Below are 24,679 nucleotides of genomic sequence, written 5' to 3'. Positions count from 1 at the left end.
TGGAACATACCCAGTGTTGCTTCATGCCGAACAGTTTCTTTTTGCAAAATGTATAACCATTCACTTTTATCAAAATGTTGCCTCTTGCCGAAACGACGAATTTGGCTGTAAAACAAATTAAATTGTAAGAAATAATAATACAAAAATATAATTTATTCATAAAAAAAATACACCTACTGATATTTTTATTATATAAAAATAAAACACGTATTGTAGATGTTTATTTATATATTGCATAAAAGATAATCCATAAAAAAGTATTAATATGTACAGAAATATCTCACCTAAGGCATTACAATAATATTAAAATTAATTATGTTCAATAAAACAAATATGGAAATTTCACTCATCCACCAATTACCCTAAACCTTGCTCACACGTATTCTATTTATATTAGCACATGCGCGTATATTTTATAATAATAATCAGAATGTAAAGAAATCTACGTTCAATAAACATATTTTTTAGGGTGCGTATGCACGTTTTTAACAAAAATCAAAGTGTCTTCAACAGTATGTGCAGTTGCACGACAACGGCCGCCATTATTCCTGGAGCAAACCCAGCGCTGTTTGATACCGAACATCTTTTTTTTGCAAAACGAATATCCATCGACTACTAGTAGAGTTGTTCCTTTCGTCGAAATAACATATTTAGCTACAAAATAAAATTATATGAATGCATTTACATAAACCGTAACAAAAAAAAACAAGCGTTTAATATATTAAAAAGCAAACTGAGAAAGAAATTTTCAGATTTTTTTATTTAATATAATAATCACCTTCATATACATTAACAATGTGATTATCTAGCAATATTTAAAAATATAGTGATTTGTTAAAAATTTTAGTCGGATGTGGAGTAGGGAGAGGGGGGAGGCAGCCCAAAAGTCTATTTCATATATATTTTAAGGGTATTATAATTTTAATTTAATTGAATAATATTTCATTTATTTTTTTTATATTATCATCTTTAGTTAACGTGAACGGTTCTTCTTAATCCACAACTTCTTTCATTAAAATATTCAGAGCAGTATCTTACAAGGCCTTTAAGCTACTTATATATTATTTATGAAGAAAGCTTCTCTTAAACCGGCGGGCTTTTTTTAAGAAAAACTAATTGTTAGGCGTTGTTAGTATTATACGTATTTAATAATAACCGATAATTTTTAAGTATAATAAATTAAAAAATGGCATTTAAGAGACCAGTGTGTAGATAATTATTAAATAAAACAAATGTTCAACACCAATAAATATATTTGAGTTATAAATAAAACAATACCTGTAACAATACTTTGACTAATGATTATTTTTTTACAATAAACTGTTATCTAGTCTAGTGATTCCTAACTGAGAGTGTGAAATTGGTTGTTTATATTAAATATTAATAATGAACAATGAAATAAGAAACCTAAAGGTTGTTTTTTGCTTTGTCTTTTTCTGTCAGAAAGCAAAATATTGTAGTGAACCCTAAGCGGGGTATAGTTGAACCCCAAAACTCTTGTTATTATAACCATTTGTTAAATATTAATAATATCTAGACATTTATTGTAATCTTTAATGATCTCCCAATAAATTAAATACGAAAAAATAGTATAATATTAACTTTTACTTTATTAACCCTTTACGTGCCGCAGTATTTTTAAGTGGTTAGTAATACGTGCCGCATATTTTTCAAGCAAAAAATATAAATATTGAATTCATGCATATAATTAAATTTTACTCGCATAATGATTGATGCATATTGACATATTTTGGCAATATTTTTTATTCTGAGAACTGTTACTCAAATAAATTATATATTTAGTGTGATTTTAAAACACAATATTTGTTTCTTTATACTCAAGAGATTTCTATATTTAAATAAAATATTTCATCGAATATATTATTGGTAAATAAGCAAATTTACATAGGATCAGAGCCGTTGAACCTAGTACTAGTCTCTCTAGTATATTGTATTAGTTAAACTATTTTTTTGAAATATGCCATAAAACCAGCATTTGCCCACAAAATGCGATGCCTATTGCAATTATACGAATCATAAAACAATCTAATGTGAGGGGTATGATTAAAGAAATGTTTCCATTTAAGAACGCAAGGTTAGAAATCACTAGCCATAACATATACTATATATCTACTAAAATAGACATTTCACAGCATAGCCTCTCGTCTATAATATATATAATTTATTGTAAGTATATTCTTCTTGTGGCGACTTTGATGTATTTGCCACTAGGTGTTACGTGATACTTGGCACGTTGATGGTTATGAATTCCTCTGAGGTTTGTCACGGAGGTTCCTTTGGTGACAGCTGTGGCGTGGCACCGGGTGGCTCTGTAGAATGAGCAAGTCCACCAAGTGGTGGTATTGGTGTTCGAGTTTCTCCAGTATGTGAATCCATTGACCATAAGAAGTACTCCACCACATCGACTAGGTATGAAGGATGCTAAAAAATATTAATAATTTGTTAAAGGTTGGGAAAATCATCAGATAATTTAAAAAAAATATCACTGTACCCTTATAATAACTGCTTGTCCATCCACACGCATTAAATAGGAATTAACGCTTATACGTAAAAAATAATTGAAAATGGATTAGGGATATAAAGGAATATGCATACATGCTAGTTGTAGAACACATAATATAAGTTACAACCTAGGTGATTCATTGATTAAAGATCATCAAAATCCTTGCATTTATTTTGTTTATCAGCAGATACTTGATGCACATTTTTGCTTTATGAGGCCAAAATATATAGTGGTGAGATGATTTTTTTTTCTCACTATTAGTACTTTTTTGAGAACCAAACTTTTAATGTAGTTTTCTTGTTGAGTTTTGCTATTCTTAAGACAGAAAAAACAGATATTTCGTTTGATATCCAAGGAATAAGTTGAACATCTTTAAGTACCCATTGTTTTTGTCACTTTTTCAAGACTACAGGTCTAGTCTCATAATCATATAAAAGCCAGTAAGACATTTAAACTTAGCTTCGAGTTAAGAATAAGAATACGTTTTTTCGCATGTATTCTTTATTTGATATTCTAGTGCCTTGTCAGTATTCGGAAATAGTCCTTGTTGATGTAAAGTGAAAGTTTCTTCCTACCAAGTTATTATTTATAGAAGGCGGTAATTCAGACCATGGATTGTGAGACCAAAGAACTCTTATATAAGCTTTATTTCGCTTCATACAAAACCCATTTAATTCTCTATTAGAATCGCGCTACCTGTGGGTTATCATTTACATATATTCGGGCGAGCATATAAACCACACCAATTTCTTTGCTGGGGGGAGAGTCATGAGGAGTAGGTTTTTGCGCAATTTACGTCTAAAACAGTTACGGCAATTTACGGTGTTTCTCACATAAAACGCATTAATAATCTCAAACGGCTCTACTACTCCACTCCACCAGAGCCTTTTCCTTCGCCAGCAAAACAAACCATAGACGTAACCGATGATGAAAACGAGCCAAAACAGACAAATTATATACGCTGTGGCTAGTTCTTAACCGGTCACACATCTTGATCATTATAATTTCATAGCACATAGCAATTACCACATGTTCGTAATAGAGTGCAACACCCAAAGTGAAGAATATGAGAAATTGGGTGACTGAATTCCAACGCTTTGCGACGCTATTTTTAAGGCTTTGATGTAACCTTTCCGAAGGAGGCATCTGCTTGATAATGATAAAAAAATAAGTAAAAGAACACTTTTTTAGGTTACGTATTAATTATTTCTCTTCCCTAGAGAAACACAACGCAAACAGATCGCGACCAAGCGTTGCTTCTATATTATTTCTTAACCCTTTGAGTAATGAGTTAATTTACACACATTTTATAATTTGTTGGTATACAGCTGGGAGTGAGTTAATTTTACGTATTTCTCCAGAATTATTTCTGTTGTTATTTTTTTATTATAATTATATATTGCCTTTATACTTAATTATAGAAAAAACCGATTCCCAACGTTTAACTTACTATTTTTTTTTGTATTAGTTTGTTTTAATAATTTATATAAACACTTTTCTATCATTAAATTTCGTTTATTTATTTTATATATTTTTTATATATAATTATTCATGTGTTTATTTTTATTATCAATTCAGAGGCTTTCAATATTTTTTATAAAAATTATATAAAATATTTGCGTTTTTCGTACTCTGTAATTTATTAGTATTATTATTTATAAAAATCATATACATTAAATCAAATTACAAAAAAATAGATTAAAATGTTTTTTATTTTTTTATTTCTTAAGTTTTACCTCAAAACAGTAAAAATTTAATCGCCGTACATGTACGGCGATACCGCCCAAATGGTTAATGTGCAAAAAAATAGTGAATATTTTATGTTATGAGCTTTACTTTTATCTCAATGAAAAACATCGGGATAAATAATTAAAATCAAGATAGATTGTAACTTATACGATGTGAAGAAGTATTGTAACTCATTGCACATAGTGAAAAGAAAAATTTCTGGTTCAAGTGAAATTTGATCTTGACCCACGATCTTCAATTCATCGTTGCTCCGTGGCAACCTTGGTCGTTAGGAATGAATGTTATTATATGGATTGTTAATATATTATATTAAAAATAAGAACAAAAATACTTATTAAACAGTAAGTGAAAAATGGAATAAAAAATGTTTTATTTTAATAAATATGTATTAAATATCTCGCATAAAATTATTACATTTAATTATAATTAATTATTTTAACAAGGTAAGGGAAAATATGGTACGATTGGAATTTTGTGATTATATATGTAGGTTTGAAAATGTTAGCTATTGTCTATATCATCAACTTAATAGCTAATTTTATGAATAAACGTAATTTAATTAAAATAACATATTTTTTTATATGATGCTGTATTTGGAATTTTTAGATAAATAATTCGAAGCTGGATGGTTATGGGTTTCTTTTAATTTGTCCAATACATCATCTATTGTCATAGCACTAGCAGCGCACTTTTCTGTATTTTTTTGTGTAAAGTAAGCGGAACATCTCCAGTAAGATTTCTGTTTATAGGCTTTAATTTTATGAAAGCTGAAACCGTTAATCATCAAGTTAATCCCTCCCATCCGGTTAGTTATGTATTGAACTGAAACTAATACAAATAAAGTAAATACAAGTCTGTACATATCGCATGAATGAAGTATTGTATATTTTTTTAAATGTTTAAAATATAAATTTGTTAATCGAATAACTGTATATTTTTATAGTAACGCAGCTTCAAATATAAATAATATAAGTTCTAGGTACTACAAAATATAGTATGTATTATAGTATGAGATACATTATGCTTGGTTTCTTAACTCTATTTATAGTTCTACTTTTTTTAGTATTTTAATATAGACAAGGTTATTCGTAAAGTAAAAATAGAATACTAGTCAAGATGTAAGCGTATTTTTTGATCGATTGACAATGTCATGAATGTAAAGCATGAAAAAGTTACGTTCATGAAGTGAACGTGTTTTTTTACAGTTACTAAAAAAACAACATTAATAAACGTTATTTACAAAATTAAGTAAAAAACTGCCGTGACTACGTACGTTTTATTAAATTAAATATATTTCTCTAGTTTTAAGTAAAAGCATGCACAAGACACTACAATGCTGAAATCAAAAATGTGTAACGTTCATAATACAAAAGACACAGTACACGCGCGTCTGAAGTTCTGCAAACGGTAGTGGCCCGCAATCTACCAGCTTACATGGTGGGGATACAGCGGATCCGCACGACCGTGTATCTAACACGATACCAAAACTACTTCACCTCCTGTTAAGAATCACCACAAAAACACTCGCTCTAAACTAAGTATCAGCGACTTTAAGAAGGGCCTACAGACACAACTGATAATGGGTGTTCGTATTCCGTATATGCAATACATATTAACAGCGAAATACACATCACAATAGAATGGTTACTCGATTACATTCTGACATAAGTTCCTTCTTTAGTTACGTAATACTTATGAGCTGGATGATTGTGTGCTCCCTTTAATAGTACCAATACATCCAGTTTGGTAACAGCGTAAGCATTGCACCTAGGCTGCTCAGCCGATTTGTGTTTCCAATAACTTGAACATTTCCAAAATGTTTTAAGTTTTTGAGAACTGTTCACTTTATTGAACTTATAACCATCAATCATCAGAATAACACCTCCGTGACTGCTGCGTACGTATCTCACTAAAATATAAATAAATAAAATATATTAAAAATTGATCGATAGTTCATATTTTTACGTTTTTAAATTAAAAATAGATTTTTGTAATTAAGTAATGATTTATTAAATCAAAATTATAAACAATGGCATAAAGTAAAATATACATGTATTACTAAAAAATATGTTATGTTTTAGGAAGGAGAATTAAATGTAAACATTTATAAAAAACAAATGAAAAAATTAAAAATGTAATAAATACATTTTCTTTAAACGTAAGCAGTATAAAACAATATGGTAAGAAATAATGCTCTTAGAAAATATTATATAATTTCCTGAATTATATAATAAGAAAATATTATATAATTCAGGAAATCCAACATGATTTTAATAATTTTCTTAAAACAGCACAATAACGAAAATAACTACTATAAGGCAAAACCTTATTTTATTTTCTGGATGATGAAGTTGGGAGGTGTATGATTGTGCTTTGCCTTTAATAGTACCAGTACATCTTGCTTTGTTACTGCGTAAGAAGTGCACCTAGGTTTTTGACCATCAGATTTTTTCCAATAGGAACAACATTTCCAGAACGTCTTTGAGTCTTTAACAGTATACACTTTATTATACTTATAACCATTAACCATCAGATTAATCCCTCCTCGATTGGTGCGAACGTATCTTACTAAAAATAAACAAGAATTAATAAATAAAAATACTAAATAAATACTAGGGTTCTCAATCGAATATTCGCTTCAATTATTATAATATTATAATATTCATATTTATTTCAAATATATATATATGTTTTAATATTAGAATAAAACAATTTGTATACTTAGGCAACATACACCCAAAATGCGAGACATTGAGACGCTCCTTCTCAACAACAAAAATGTTTTTACGCCTTCGAAAAACATTTGTGAAGAGAATGTTTGTCAGCGGTGTCTACTATGACCGAAATTTTTTAAGACATTTCATCTATCTGTATGTTATTAGTCTAATAAAAATATTTGTAGGTATTTAAAAAAATCATTATTTAAATAAAAAGTGTAAAACTTACATATTATGTATAATTTTCATATTATTATTTGCATATACTATTTTACATATTATTTATATTTTGCTTCGGTATGATATTTTTTGTAGCACACTCCTGGATGAAGACCAGGTTTTCTTGAACATGTTTCACAAAACCAGACAGTTTCCCTTCTTCTTCCAGGAATTTTTCTGTTGCTACAAACAGCACAATCCTTTGAACTTTCCAGCTTCGCTATGAAGTGTTGTCTCCCATCAAGCCTTTCTTCTTTATCCAAGGAACTAGGCCTTCCTCTTTTTCTGGATTGTCGTCGAACTTTTGCATTTCCAACTACTTCTAAAATTAATTGTTTTTTTAATTTTTTGTGTTTTATTTTCCACTTCTTATTTTCGACAAAATGTTGATTATATACAATAAAACCATTTATAATACCGACTCCCAATAATCAAAAACAAAGTTTACTCTAATTCCTCGCCTTTCTGGATAATGCATCTACTTCTCTGCATTCATTATTCACTTCCTCACTGACTAATTGATCACGATCTTCAACACCGTGTTAACGCAAATATGTTATAGTTGTGACTTATTAAATAGGTTCTATTTGCATATAGTAAATTTTTATATTATGTAAAAAAACTAGTGAAAGAAAAACAAGGGAGATGTTTAAAAACGTAATTCAAAATCATATCTTCATATGGAAGATTGCTTTGAAAAATCATATGATGGATAAAATCATATATTTAGTGTTTCATACATAAAACTACAATAAATTCCGTGGAATTTAAAATATGTTAAGAGCCATTGGTGTTGTGTGAATTACTATAGTGAATTACCGAAATACTATTTACAAAAATAGAGCGAAACATTCTGTCAATGTAATCTTGTGTGGTCTCAACATCTGAAACGGGTACAGGGTGTATCCGAAATAATTTATATATAAATAATAGGTAAGAAGTCTAATTTTCGTGATTAAATAAATTGGACCGCAGTGGATTAAATAAGAAAAAGGTTAAGTGAAAACCGATACAACTTTAATAAATCATTACAAATACATTAGAAGTATAAAATTATTACATATTACTGTTATCACTAATTTAAGAACTTGTTCAATGTTTCTAATGCCATACAGCATACATAGCACAAGTACTTGTACAAATAAACTGCTATGCAGATAAAATATATAAACTGTACAGTTAAACATACAGCTTTTATCTTTGTCGATATTTTATTTATTGACCAATGTTTGTTCCTGATTTATTATAACAAGAATAAAGTAAACTGCAAAGCGATACATTTATTTGGCAATAGTAATTCGGCTAACGATATTACTAGGAAAAGTGACAAAGAGTTTAGGAGCCGGATGATTGTGTGCCCCTTTAAATAGAACCAGTGTATCTTCTTTGATAGCAGCACTAACATTGCATTTAGGAAGATCATCCGTTTTTGTAAAATAGTTAGCACATTTCCAACGTGTTGTAAGTATATCAGACGCGAAACTTCTTACTTTTCTAAACTTATAATCGTCAAGCATCAGATTAATCCTCCCATGACTGTTAGTGATGTATTTAACTAAAAATAAATAAAGTCAATAAAAGTATAATATAATAAAGGATTAGGTTATAAAATAAAACTGTACTCATTAGTGTTATTTATATATAATAAATATACATGTACATATGTATTCTTTTAATCTATCAAAATGTATACATTATTCAAAAATTAACATACCAAAGAAAATTATAAAAAATCATAATAAACTTAAAAAATACGTACAAGAAATTATAATTACAACACAAAGTTATTTTTTTTATTAATAGTGCTTTAATAATAGATAAAATAACTAAGCTGTTGTATGCAAATTTCGAAAAATAATGCAGATATAAACAAAATATATAACAAATGGGCAGTTGAATTCACAGTGGAATTATACCTGCCAAAGTAAATTCTAAAAATCATTAAATCAAAATAAACTTAAAAAATACGTACAAGATATTATAACTACAACACTAGGTTATTTTTTTTAATTAACAACGCTTTAATAATAGATAAAATAACTAATCTGTTGTATACAAATTGCAAAAAATAATGCAGGTATAAACAAAATATATAACAAATGGGCAGTTTAATTCACAGTGGAATTATACCTGTAATGATATTTTAAGTTTCATCTAATGCATTGAGTTGGTTGGCGTTATTTTCAGTAGAGGTGATAAGGCACTTATAAGGTGGGTGATTGTGGAATCCCTTAGATAGTACAAGTACACCTTGTTTCGTAACAGCATAAGCATTGCATCTAGGCAAATCAGCCGTTCTATTTATCCAATAGTTTCTACATTTCCAGAATATTTTAAGTTTATCAGATAAGTAAGTGTTTACTATTCTATACTTGTAGTTGTCGATTATCAGACTTTTCCCTCCACGTCTGAATTTCACTAAAAATATTAAAAAGTTTGTAATAGCAAATAGAATGTTGTGGTTTAAAATTAGAAATAGAGTTTATGAATAGTTAAGTACATTTATTACATCAACACCAATACAAATTACAATATTAAAATATATGTATATTAATAAAATATAACCGTGCCTTAAAGATAATATAAATAACAAACAAATTTTATATTTGTATAACATATAAAATATTATTCATTCAACAATAAAAATATTGTCCTAAATATGTGTTATAAAATTAACTATAATCTAAAACCTTCAATTAAAATATATTTTTAAAAGATCAGAATGTTGTGTAAAACTCAGAAGTTCTAGATTTAATACAATTTCAAAAAACAACAAATTAAATAGTCGGAATTCAAAGCAACTTTGGGTCAGATAAAAAACAAATTTCAGCTATAATTTTATCAACAGTATGGTCGTAATTATATTTTTCAGGGTTAGAATAAATATTAAATGGTTAGAATATATTTAGCATATGGTCAGAATTAAAATATAAGATGATCTTGAGAATTAAATAAAAATATATAGCATATTATTTATTTTCGAAATATCTAAAAAAATATTTCTCTCGCACCATAATTGTTGGACAGGTTAGGTGCGACCGAGTGTTGGTCAGAAAATTGAACTCCCCATTAATAAATCTCAGCGAATCGATTTAATTTGATGTAGGACGCGAAGGTATTTAGAGCTAAGAACGAAGCGGGAATAACGACAGCAAAATTAGCTTGTGCTAAAATAAAATATATAACAAATAGGCAGTTGAATTCTCAGTAGAATTATACCTATAAAGATCGTTTAACTTGTATCTAATGAATTATAATATTTACAAATAAAATACATTTTAACATATATTTCTTGTTGTGTTGACATCTAACAATGTTGTGAGCCCAACCAAACAAGTTGCCCCTAAAACACCTTGATAATGACCACGTATTATTATGCAGATCTTGAGGTTAAAATACAGATCATATAAAATTAATACTGACTATTCTTTATAAATACCGACCAATGAACTGTAATAAATATTGACTGAAAAAATAATTCTTATGATTTAATATAAATTCTGACCAATTTAATTTAAATTCCTAGCAATTAATATAACTTCTGACCATTCAATACTTAGTTTGGCCGCTTATATTTTGACAGATGTATTCTAGCCTTTTAATATAAATTTTGACCACCACCGTATTTAAATTCTGGTTCGAAAAATACAAGCCATCTCAAAATGTACTTTTGGAAAAACTTGGTTGCTGTGTTACATCACCCTTTAAGAAATTTAAATGCTTAAAGCAAGTAATAATCTATTGACAAGTCTGATTAATATGTCATAGCCCAACTCGTTTAACATCTGCACGGTCAAAGCGTTGCACATTGTCGTGCAGGAGTATTAAACCAATGCAAAGTAATTTATGTTTTGTATTTATTTAAATATTGTGCAAACCGCTTTCTGTTGATTTAAAAAAATCTACTTTTCATCGCTTGATACAATAAGATCAAGTAATAGATATTTTCTTCTGCATAGTAGAAGCTCGGGAGCAATTTTTTTACAGTCAATTCATGCGGCACCCATTTGTCAAACATTTTTATTTTCTTAGTTATTGTATGCAAGCTCTTAATTTTTTATGCAAGGTTCTTATAAAACTTTGTTTTTTCTCATTGTCACATTTTTTAATAAAAAAAATAACAATTACAATATATTTCATCCCCATCACTATTTTTTTTTGGAATCGCCATCAAACTTTTTGTGGGCACCGTTTTTTAATATATCTTTCATGGAATTTAAAGTTGTATATGTCAGACCACCCACAATAAAAATAAGTTGGAATTAAACAATTCTATACTTGAGCCAACATATATAGTCATTTTTTCTCTTATTATACCCGAGTGCCTAGTGTCGCTCCAAAATCAATGATATTTTATGCACTTTTATTTTGTTTAAAAATGCAAAAAAATGAAACACTTCCCAAAATAAAAATTATTTTACATATTTGAAAAACATTTGTGAATAAACTGTTTATCGGCGGTATATACAATGACCGAAATTCGTAGAATTATTATACTGAACGAAACAAAATATTGAAGAGCCACCCATCCTTTATTATCGTTTAAGGCTTATCTCAAAAACAGGTGTGCGTCGAAAATTTTTGTGAAGTTAGTGTTACGTTTTTGTAGGTAGATTTTATTTTAATCAGTTCAATAATTATTTATTTCTAGTTATTTAATTTACATGCATATCCGCACGCAACAAGTATCGATACAGATCCGATCTTTATGTATATCAAATTCGTTTCAAATATTTTTATGTATTTAAAATATTCCATCAATTTTACTAAATTAATTCAATCTTAATTCTGATGATTTTAAAAAGCTGAAATGACGTCCCTGATGAAATATATTCGAATAGTTTCAAACTAAGAATGATTGAGAACCCTAATCCAGCGCCTTACAGATGCTATTCCGTCCGTTTGTAGAATTTATTTGGCTACAGTAATTTGGCTGACAATATTACTTGGATATGTAACAAAGAATCTGGGAAGTGGGTGATTGTGTGCTCCTTTCAATAGTACCAGTACGTCTTGTTTGGTGACGGCATAAGCATTACACCTAGGATGATCAGCCGCTTTGTGTTTCCAGTAGTTAGCACATTTCCAAAATGTTTTGAGTTTTTCAGATGCGTAGCTGTTAACTTTTATAAACTTAAAACCGTCTACCATCAAGTTTATTCCTCCGCGATTGTTGTTTATGTATTTCACTAAAAATAATAAGTAATTAGTAAGTTGAAAATATTTTCATTATATACTTTCATTATAGCAGCAGAAAATTGATTAGGCATTGATTGGAAAAATAACTACTCTTGGTGAAGATTGAATGAACACGAATGTTCAACCCTTAGCTGTGACTCATAGAAGGGTGTATGGCATAGTGTATGGGGTCGTATACCTGTCAAAAAAACTAATTGAGACAAAAGCAAGATTGTTTTTGAATGCGGAAGTGTAGAAAAAAATATATGAGTCAGATGAGGTGCAGTATGAGGGCAACTATGCGTTTCTATAGAGCCGAATAATCTAGGGGAGCCTTTTATGTTGCGGAATGGAAGGTATCCACTCCATCGTCAGAACAGTGAAGACGGTGAATAATAAAATACATCCATTCAATGGAAAAGAATATAAAATTTATTAAAAAAAATTAACTAGATTTAAATCTGAATTTTCAAATACAAAATATATTCACTTATTTTCTGAATATTTTTGAATTATTCATAAAAAAAATTGTTTATCGTAGTGGAATGTTTTCAAATTTCTGCTGTCTATCAGAGTCCATTGTGCATTTTTTATATTACGTAATTTACTTTATTATAATTATAGTCATGACCTTGAATGTTAAGTGCAAAAAAAAAATAGCCGCATAAAAAAAATGGAAAAAAATACTTTGTAATAGCAGAAACTCGATAAATTACACATATTTTCGAGTTAATACTTTGCAGCTGTGGATTTTATCACATCGACTGTTTCAAACCGATTTTTAATTTATTAACTATTAATTTGTATTACATAAAAAAAATAATGCGCAACCATAAAGTAAGCACAAAAATAAATAGACATGGAAAAAGGGATTTAAAATAAAGTGTACAAGTTAAAAATATCTTTAAGTGAAGTATTTTTTGCATCACAAAAAATATAGAAATTTATTATTGGATTGGAAACGCATTTTTTGGACGATAAAATAAGAACTTCCTTTGTCATACAAATGTATGAGTTTTCTTGTCAATATGTTTCTATAGAATTTACATAAGTTGTTAATATGCTTTACTGAGTTTCTTATTATTACTAAGTGTCTGAGAAATAAGACATTTGTTATGAGTCCTGTTTTTTTCATTCTTTTCAATTAAACATAGAATTAACAGGATTCTATTTTGAGCTTGCTTTTTTTGTTAATTTATAACCTATTGTGCATTGAAAACTAATGTGAAAGAAAATAAAAATGCAAAAAATCGTAACCGTGATATGAGAAGAACGTGTTTATTTTATTTTTATTAAATCTTCCCAATGTACCAACTGAGTAAGTCAATCAGACATAATGAACACCTACAAGCAGAGCTTTTTTAAAAACAAAAAAGGTGACGAAACTCACTTCTTGTCAAGCATTTTACTAAAGAAAATTATTTTCAAACATCATTTAAATTAGATTTAAAGCAGATTTTAAAATTAAACAAAATTTATATGAGGAATTTATTTATTTCAACTTATTAATCAAAGTGTATTCAAAGCGAATTTTGGTCAATAGGAGGGCGCAAAAACAACTATCACTTCTCAGAAGTAAAAAATTCACGTCAAAAGCAATAAAATCGTGTCGGCACCGTCGCAGTGGGAACGCTCGGTAACGAGCGTTCCCACTGCGACGGCGCCGACACGATTTTATTGCTTTTGACGTGGATTTTTGACTTCTGAGAAGTGATAGTTGTTTTTTTTTCGCTCTCCTATTGGTTAAAATTCGGTTTAGATGTTCTTCAATGGATTATCACTTATTAGAAATCGTAATATTGATATACATGAACGCTAGATAACCAAGCGTTTCTACTGCGACGGCGTCGGAACGATTTTATTGCTTTTGACGTTAATTTTTGACTTCTGAGAAGGGATAACTGTTTTTTTACGCTCTCCCATTAGGCAAAATTCGATTTAGATGTTCCTTATTTGATTCTCACTCATTAAAAAACGTAATATCGTAAAAAAAAACCTTAATTAAATTGTAGCTTCTTATTGTTCCATATTTTACATCCATATAAATAGCTTTTTATAATACCAATATTTCTATATTTTCTGTCGTTTCTGATATTGTTTTTGTCTTTTTTTTAGTGGGAGCGGCGATTGAGAAGTAACCGAATTTTTTTTTTCGTTTTTAATCTTGAGGTTAAGCTTTTACACTTAAATACAAATAAAATAAAAATACCGTAAAAAAGGTGCCGAAACGGCGTTCCACCGCGTTCCATCGCAAAAAAACCCTGCCTACATGTAAGTATTAACTAACATTATAAATTATTATGTCCTATACAATTTAAATCAATAGATGTCGCTGCAGCTAGGGCCGTTTTTTTTTATAATAGCGCATTTTTATAAATAAAAATTCGAGTGCCGCTGCCGGGACTCGAACCCTTAACCTCAGAGTTACTAGTCTGAGACATTACGGACTCCTTAATTTTTTAGTTTAGTCTCAGATAACATACATCTGCCATGCATGTAATTTGAATATGATGGAAATTGAATTATGAATGATTTACTAAATCGACGAAATAAAATAACTGCAACATAAAAATAAGATATTTTAATAAGAAGATTGTGATATAACAAAAATTTTAAATAATTGTATTTTATATTTCAAGTACAATTGTTTTATTCACATCGCATATTGTTATATTATACATTGAAAGTCTGTACTTAGGAGGTAGGTGATTATGGAACCCCTTCACCAGTATATTTGTTACAAAACATATGTACTAATATCAAATAGAACAGTCGTTAAGTGACAGTTTTACTTATATTTGTGATTATTAGAAAGCCTGACGTAATTTCCAGTAGAAGTGATAAAGTACTCTGGAGGTAGGTGATTGTGAAATCCCTTCATTAGTATCAGTTCATCCTGTATCGTAACAGCATAAGCATTGCATCTAGGCAGCTTCGCTGTTTTGTGTGTCCAATAGTTTGAACATTTCCAGAATGTTTTAAGTTTTTCAGATATGTAACTGTTTACTTTTCTAAACACAAAATTGTCTATCATCAGACCTTTCCCTCCACGATTGTTTTGTATGTATTTCACTGAAACTATTAAAAAGTTAGTGAGTTGAAAGTAAAAAGCGTAATAGAATGTTAGGTTTTAAAATTAAAATTGTTTTCATGAATAGTTATATAATTTTATTACATCAATACCAATACAAATTATAATATGAAATATATATAAAAAGGCATAACCGTATCTTAAATATAGTAATTATTAACAACAAATTCTATACTTGTTTAACATAACCAAAATTAAAAACCTTGTCTTAAATATTTGTGTTTAAAATAGACTGCAATTAAAATTAACTACAATCCAAAACCTTCAATTAAAATATATTTTTTTAAATCAGAATGTTGTGTAAAACTCAGAAGTTCTAGAATTAATATAATCTCAAAATGTACTTTTGGAAAAAGTGTGATTATCGTGCTACTTCATTCATGAAAAAAATATTTTAATGCTTAAAACAAGTAATAATATATTGACAAGTATGATTATTATGTCATAACCCAACTCCTTCAACATTTGTTCCAGTTTAAAATCCATTGCACATTGTAATGCAAGAGAATTTAATCTTTTTGATTGATGATCTTAGAAGACCATAAATTTTGTGTTATTTGTAAAAATCCTTAAATCATAATATCACTAAAAAAAATATGTACTAGATAGTATTACTACACCACAAAGTAAAATAATTTTATTTATTAAGTACCGTTTACTAACAATTATTAAGGCAAGAATGAATAAGACCAGTACATAGTCAGTAATAGTAACAGTAAATTGATTAAAAATAAGGCTTTAAAAATAGATTAAAAATAGCTGTTCTATATAAATTGCAAAAAACAACAAATGCAGATAATCATAAAATACATACACTACGTATAAAATAGATCAATCGTTAAATGGCAGTTAAAATCACAGTTTCACTTATGTTTGTGATTACTAGAAAGCCTGACGTAATTTCCAGTAGAAGTGATAAAGTACTCAGGAGGTAGATGATTGTGGAATCCCTTCATTAGTACTAGTACATCTTGTTTCGTAACAGCATAAGCATTACATCTAGGCAGCTCGGCTGTTTTGTGTGTCCAATAGTTCGAACATTTCCAGAATATTTTAAGTTTTTCAGATATGTAACTGTTCACTTTTATAAACTTAAAACCGTCAATCATCAAATTTATCCCTCCACGATTGTTGTATATGTATTTCACTAAAAATACTCAAAAGTTAGTAAAAGTTAAAAATTAAGTCAAGTAAATATAAAGGTTTAAAATTGAAAGTTTTAGTCAATAGTTACACAATTTTATTACATCAAAACAACAATACAATTTATAACATTAAAATATATAAAATATTTACTTAATTTATAAAATATTATTTATTCATAATTATATATTTGTGTTTATAATAAATTGCTACAATCCATAACCTTCAATTAAAATAGATTCTTCCTCAGATAATAAAATCAGAAGTTTTCGAGTTTATAAAATCTCAAAATGTACTTTTGCAAAAAGCTTGATTGCTGCGTTAATTTATTCTTGAAAAAATAATCAAAATTCTCTAAAAAATGAATATTACTTAGTTCAATCCGGTTCATATTTGAATGGTCAATCGTGCAATGTGTTGTCGTACAAGAGAATTGAACCTTTATGACCAAAACATTATTTTTTTAACAGCTATAATGGTAAATATAATTTAAAAAACAATTTTTTGTGTAATTTCTGTTTTGCAGTTTTTTTCAGTAACTTGTTTTTTGTCCAATTATTGTGCAAACCACTTTCAAATGTCGTAAATGATCTGCTTTTCATAGTACGCTATGACCCGATTAATAAATGGATCGTTTATGTTACATAGAATTTTTTTTTTTTTAATAATTTCATGCGGTACCCGTTTTTCAAGCTTTTTTATTTTTTAGTTAGCAAGCGCTTAAATTATTGTGCGTAGTTCTTATTAAATTAATATTATTAACTAAAAAACAATGCCAACAACCTGTTTCATTCCCAGCACGATTTTATTTAAATCGATATTAAGCACACATCAATATAATTCGATTTTCAAATTATTTTGGGGGCACCGCTTTCTACTATCCACTTTTTTATGGATCATAAAATTTTAAGTTAAGTATGTCAAATCACTCAAAAACGAAATAAGTTGTTCAAATGTACTTGAAATCGGAGTTTTGTCGGCTCAACGAACAAATAAGCAGTTCATTATTATAACTTTGAGCTTTAGTGCGCCCTAAACCAATATTTACGGATCACTGAAAATAGAATAAACATTTTGCAGACCTAAATTTCGATCTGAATTGTCCGGTGAAGCAGGCAATTTTAGCACAAGCATTTCAAATTGAACACTAACTATTTGCAGACAACCAGAATTTTTTGTGGATCATTAGTGATCAGCGGATCACCGAAATACTGTCCTAGAGAATCGCGATCGCGTCCTTTGCTCTTGCTCGTCGCAATCAGAAATATCAACAATCGAGAACGATCCTCATCCAGCTTCTCGACAAGTTTCTTAGACACAGGGATGTTTTTAGAGATATCTATGAGGAGCTGGAAAAAAATATTTGTTATATTGCAAATAAAATGTTGTCCGGAAAGTTCCTATCCGCAAAAATCTGTCCGCAAAATTCGTGTCCGGAAAAATTTTACTATTCGTTTTTTCGAATATTCGTGCAATTATTCGTAAAAAATGTTATTGTAAGTAGTGGAATATTTTTCGAATTGTAATTTCTAAAAACCATTTAATTCTGAAAACAAGTATTTTTTTTCTCCCGACTATAGTTGACTGTGCCCATTTTTATTTTATGAATTTAATCTTAATAAATTCGTGTTATTTATAAGAGCCATGGACCTAAGTAGCCGCAAACAAAATAATGAAAAAAATACTTTGTAATTGCCGATATTCCAGAATTGACTCATATTATTGAGTTAATTTTGTGTAGCTGTGTACTTTTTCACATCGGTCGTTTTAAGTAATACAAATAATTCATAAATTAAAACATGGTATAATATAAAAAAATCGCACAGCTACAAGGAAAGCAGATAGATATATTCTAATTTTCTTCTCGCAGAACATCTCGAATCCATGTGCAGTATTTCTGTTGTATCGAAAAAAATATAAAAATAAATATTAAATGATTGGAAACGCGTTTTGTAGACACAAAATTAAAATTTTAATTATTCGGGAATAAGAGATTTATTCATTAAAGAAAATAAGAACTTACTCTCGCTCACAAACTTTTGCGCTTTAAATGCATCTTTTTGCCAATATCTACATTATCTTCATGTGTTGCTATATTATTATTTCGGTTCTAAATACTTTTGGGCTATTTTTTACTAACTTTCATGGCTAAAGATTTTAGAAATAATACATTTGTTATGTCGCTTTTTAATTTTCAATAATCAAACATGAAATTAAACAGCAAGTCATTATATCTCTATTTTATTTTAGTTTCTTGGTTCAAAAGACGACAAAGATTCGCCTATTGTTCATGGAAATCTAATGCAAAAGTAAATATCATAACATTAATATGAGAAAAACGTGTTTAGTGTCTCAGATTACATGTAATTTGAATATGATTTAAATTAAGGCATAAATCGACGAAATAAAATATCTATACATATATGTACATAAGAGGAATTATGATATAACGCTGAATTAATTTATTTACAGTTGTTTTTATAAACTTTATTACATATATAATTATAAATTTGTGGGGGGTTTATTTGTTCACTATAGCCAAAACTTTGCCTCGACGGATAGACTACGACTGGCGGCGCCTCGACCACCGATCTCTCGTACCATCATATTTGAACAATTGTAAACTTTTATAAAACTTGTAATGCAGCGCCCCAGTCTGTGTCTGAATGCCACCCGTCACAATCTTTTATAAAATAAACATTTAATTACATTTTACTAATAAAAACAAATACTAGATAATAACACAATCAAATATGAGTTAAAAAAGTTTAAAGTCACATATAAATCACTACTAACAAAATGTTGAAATGGCGTGAAACGAAAAAATAAATAGTAATGACACTGATGTGAAGCTAAAAACATGTTTACTATTCGGTATAACATCATATAATGTATTTGCCCACTCTAACGTAAGAGCCATCGGGGGTTATTGTATACTCAGGTAATGGGTGATTGTGGGTGTCTTTTAATTTTACAAGTTGATCTGCTAGCGTTACGGCAAAAGCACCACACTTGGAATCAGAAAGTCCGACTCGGTTTAAGCTATAGCTTGAACATTTCCAATGCATTTTGAGGTGTGAAGTCAATTTTCCTGTTTTATAATATGCATAACCATTAACCATAAGAATGTAGCCTCCTCGTCTATGGCGTATATATTTCACTAAAAATAAAAAATAAAAACATTTAATAAAATAATCCTAATAATAATAATAAATGCCTACTTCAATGCATATGTGTAATAATTAAAACGCATTGTAATTGTAGTTTTATATTTTTAATTAATCACAATGGGTACATTGCAACAAAAAAATATATTAATTCTAATCACCTTAAGATTAAAAAATTTAAAAAAAATGGTACTCATTATTCGTCATTATACAGCAGCTAGACTTAGACTTTGAGATTGTAATTTGCATGCGGTATAATGACGAACATATAAGCCAAATTAATGTATATAAAAATCAAAAATATATACGAATTATATATATATATATAAAAACAGACATTTAATTAATTATTTAGTAATTATACTTATTAATAACATTTAAAAAAACATTTTAACAACAATATTATTCAAAATTGTAAGTCGTCAGATTAGTTCTAACCTACATATCTTATAATTTACTAGAAATTCGAATTATATAGGCTTCTAGACTCAACAGTGAATTTAGGTTGTAAGTCTTGATAACTATAAAAATACATTAAAATCAGGATAATAAAAATACAAGTAAAAATCAAGATAATAAAAGTAAGATTTAAAAATCACAGTATGCTGAAACGAGCATTTTCACTTCGCAGTACTTATCGGCTAAAAGCGGGAGACGAGGACGAAACATTTTTTGTACTATTATTATTATTATTATTATATAGGGTGTCCCAAAATTAACGAACGCAATTAAATTCAACGAACTCTCTTCGCTGTGCATGGTCATTAGGCTTCATTTGTTGTGATAATTAAATTTTGTAAATACGCTGTAAAGAGCTTCTTGAAATTTGCAATTCTTGTCCACGACACCGAATTGATGTTCCGGGATTTTCACCAACACTCTCACGCACTGCTTCGATATTGACATTTGAACAACTCGTTTTTGGACGACCAGTGTGTTTTTGTGTCTCCAACTGATCCAGTCTCTCTGAATTTTTCAATTAATCTTTTCGCGGTTGAACTGAAAACACTATTCCGACCATATTTTGTATTAAATTTTCAAATTGCGGCCGCCAAACAAAAGATATTATTCAATATCTTCATTTTTACTAACCCTAAACTCTCAGCTGTCAATTTTTTTTCAGGGTTGCCAACATTTACTGTACAAATGACGGCAAATTCAAATCTTGCGTTAATTTTAAAGCACCCTTTATAATAATTTTGTTCATTTACGCCCATCTTTTTGATTTGAATTTAAATTCAGCCTTATTGTTTCTAAAGCCAATCAAAGCAGTCACTTTTTTAATTATTTTATGACAAAAAGTACATATTTTTTAAATGTGGCAGAAGAAAATTATGTTATTACAATATTTTTTTTATTATAAATTTTTAGACCATGAATTTTTTTATGCGTTTTTAATGTAGTATATAACCACTGCACTTTAGTTGAGTATGGTGATGCATGTATTTCATTCCAGCAAGTGTACAAGTGGACTAAAAAGTTACGTAGGTGTATTTAATATACATGGAAACCTAAAGTGAAATAAAATAAATATGAATAAGAAAATAAGTCTAAGATATTAAATAAACACAACACAGCAATAGGAATGACGTTATAACAATATTTTCTATTTATTTTTTAACAAAAATATTATTCACTAACAATAGATACTACATAACAACACATTAAGGCTTTCAATAAATTTATTAAATTGTCACAGCCAATAGCTTTTTAACTTGGAATGTTAAACAATTAGCAAGTCGGCAAATTAATACCGAATTGTGTTTACAATGATTTATAACGAGTTGTCCGGTTTTATCGGAGCAAATGGTGTAATGTAGTATCCTTGTTGGTTTATAATGTGCGATGGAGGTTCATGGTTGTGATATTTAATTAGTTTACACAGAATATCGTTTCTTGTAACTGCACTTGCTGGGCACTTGTGGGCTTGGTAAGAAGAGCACCTCCACCACAAAGTATTGTCCTTCTTATTGTTTTTCCGAAAAGTATAACCGCTGACCATTAGCATCTTTCCGCCCCGTCTGGTGGATATGTATTCAACTACAATAAAAACAAACAATAAAACATTAAAACGCAATAGAAACAATAGTTTCATTTAGCATATATTAACATATAGTGGAAAATATCTCAACACAAAATTCTGAAGCAATCATAACAAAATACCACGCAATAAGATCTACTTTCAGCTATTTACTGTTGAACTATTTTGAGTAGTCTTTAGCTAATTTTACTTTAGAACAAAAGAGGTATTTGGGGATGATTATAACATTTTATCAGCTATAAGTCTACTACAGGATAGCTGATGATTTACTAAACTTTCAAAACAAAAAAGATAAAAAATTAAAGATTCATAAGCCATTAATACATTTTGAGTTAAGTGCACTTATTTTAAAAAAATGGATCAAATCTGCATAACGTGATTTTTTTTATATTAAACCCATATTAAGTATCTCGAATAAATAACATAATATCAGTTCCCTTCCATAAAGTAACTGCTTTAATTCTGCACTAATTGCAAAAAGTCCTGAAAGAACCCTTTCACTAGATAGCCACCTAAGTTACGAAGAAAGATAAGCTCATAGTTCAATTGAGAATTTTCTAATAATGTTTGGTATAGTAGAAAGTTTCTGTGCAGATAGATTTTTAGGCATTACTGACACAAAAGTACATCAGACCAATTGTTTAATACCGAGATACTAGTATTAAACAATCCAAATTCTCACATATCTAATTTTTATTTATTATTTTTAACTAATCAAACAATAAACGATAAAATAATCGTATAGTTAGAAAGAATTGAAAATATAGTTCAAACAGTGAATACATGTTCAAATTATTATTTATTTTAATTTCAAAATAATAAAGCAGTTAATGTCCCAAAACTAAAATAAAAACAAAGTTTTGCTTTAATTTTTTGTGCTGCCGAAAAGCCTCATTAAATTGCTGTCAATGTGGATTTTATACCAATAATGTGTTGCAGCAGCTACAAATCAGTATGCTCAAAAAATATTCATAGTATAAACTATTTTTGACTTAAAATTAAAAATTATTCTTATTGATTTAAAATATCACTTTATGAGAAAATCCACAGCTGCAGAATATTAACTCTGAAATATGAGTAATTTCTGGAATTTTAGCAAGTACAGTTATTTCTTACACAATATTTTTTATGCGACTGTTTTTGTGACGAATTTATCTAATGTTATATAAGATGATAAATTAATAAAAAATAATACAAATTAAGATGATAAATATTTTTTTTTAAATAAGATGATAAATTGCAAAACAAAAAATGGCACAACTGGCTGTAGATACTAGATCGGGGGATGACTAGCTGCGTTGTTGAAAACACACAACATTATTAGTGTCTAGAAAGTAAAAATATGTCACCACAAATATAAACGAATAATCGGATATATTCAAAAAAACGTGTCAATATAAAAAAATAATTACTAGAAAGGATAAAACATATGCAATATCGACTTAAGCTAAATATAGAAAAGTAAACAGCTGCGCAAAACCATTTTAGGATTAGGATTTACCTACTTTTGTTCATATGTTTTTAGAGTGAATAACAACCAAGACATGTTTAGTAAAATAAAGTAGTAAAAAACGTTGCTGTATTTGACGGAATTTAGTTATACTAAATTAAAAAGCGGTTAAAATTTTTAACTACATAACAAAAGTAATTTTAAGTTTGGAGAAAATCATTCTAATCCCCTTCATATGAAAGAAATGTAGTGTATTTAAACCAAGAGTTTATATAAATATCCTTCTCTACTGCAATGCATTTAGTGGGATTTGTAATTTAATAATAACAATTTTATTTTATGTTATATATATATTATAACGATCAGAGGGACCGTAAATTATCTTATTGTTATTCGGGAAGTCGCTCGTAAACATTATGAATAGCTAAATTATTTTAAAATTCAGCTTTCCACTATGTGAAATTATTAAGTTTAAAACTCGCCATAATTTATTGGCCATGCAAACAAAAAAATATTCAGTAAGGGACGAGATAAGTGGTGGCTCATCGTAGTGGCTAAATTAACAATAATTTATGGTATGTATTTATAAAATGTGAATTATTAAGAACAAAGCGACCCACAATCTAAAATCATTATAAAAATTTCAACGGCAGCGCTGACGAAAAAAATCCAGGAAGGTCGAGATAAAGGGTGACTCAACTTATTGGCTAAATTAACTATATATGTTTAGTATGTGTTTATAAAATGTAACAGTCCTGTTTTTTATAGCTGATAATATATTACACTTCTGCCTTAAAGTATTTGTTCGACTATACATATATCAAAGCGTTTACTTAACTCTTTATCTAATAAAAAAATATACACAAGTTAGTATGTAAACATTTATTAAATCGATCGTTCCTTCTTCAAGTTCACATCCGACTTTGTCGCTTCGGAGGTTTTAACGTATGTTCCATCGGTAGATATATAAAACGTAGGTGCTGTATGGCTGTGGAAGTTCTTAATTTTCACCAATTGGTTTTGGCGCAAGATTAGTCCTGCTTTGCAATTAAACTTCTTGCATTCACTGCACGACCACCAAGTCTTGGAGTTGAATTTAGAGGCCGCTCTTTGCTTGTAAGAATAGTCTCCAACTAGCAACATCTTGGTGCCCCTAGAACTCCGAACCATCATGGCAGAAACTAAAAAATAAATTACAAAAATAAGTTAATCTTCACGAGAAACAACATTAGTTTAATTTGAAAACCCAACCCAAAAAGTAATAATAAAAAATAGGTTGGAATTAGAATGTTTTACGTAATAAAATAATGTTTACAATACTACACAAAACTATGCAACGTAATAGATATTCTTGGTATGAAATTTAATGTGTGATATTATAAATAAAACAATGAAGCATA

General features: G+C 28.7%; 1 protein-coding gene and 2 long non-coding RNA genes across 45 annotated transcripts in view; 1 reads left to right on the top strand and 2 right to left on the bottom strand.

The window, feature by feature from the left end:
* Nucleotides 1–24,679, top strand: part of LOC148234762 (uncharacterized) — a 564,675-nt gene that overhangs the window by 342,653 nt on the left and 197,343 nt on the right. The window lies entirely within an intron of this gene.
* LOC148234767 (uncharacterized) lies at nt 1,236–9,694 on the bottom strand. The gene is made up of 2 exons (XR_015809814.1): nt 9,340–9,694; nt 1,236–8,764 (listed from the first exon to the last, which is right to left on the bottom strand). It is a non-coding gene; the product is annotated as an uncharacterized LOC148234767 (long non-coding RNA).
* LOC148234766 (uncharacterized) lies at nt 19,880–24,500 on the bottom strand. Its single transcript, XR_015809815.1, has 2 exons — nt 24,118–24,500; nt 19,880–21,828 (listed from the first exon to the last, which is right to left on the bottom strand). It is a non-coding gene; the product is annotated as an uncharacterized LOC148234766 (long non-coding RNA).

The sequence above is a fragment of the Plectrocnemia conspersa genome, unplaced genomic scaffold, assembly GCF_051122295.1.
Source record: "Plectrocnemia conspersa isolate PC_06_02 unplaced genomic scaffold, ASM5112229v1 ptg000005l, whole genome shotgun sequence".
NCBI lineage: Eukaryota > Metazoa > Arthropoda > Insecta > Trichoptera > Polycentropodidae > Plectrocnemia > Plectrocnemia conspersa.
The sequence above is the reverse complement of the archived record's forward strand: the minus strand, read 5'-3'. Positions and strand labels throughout refer to the sequence as shown.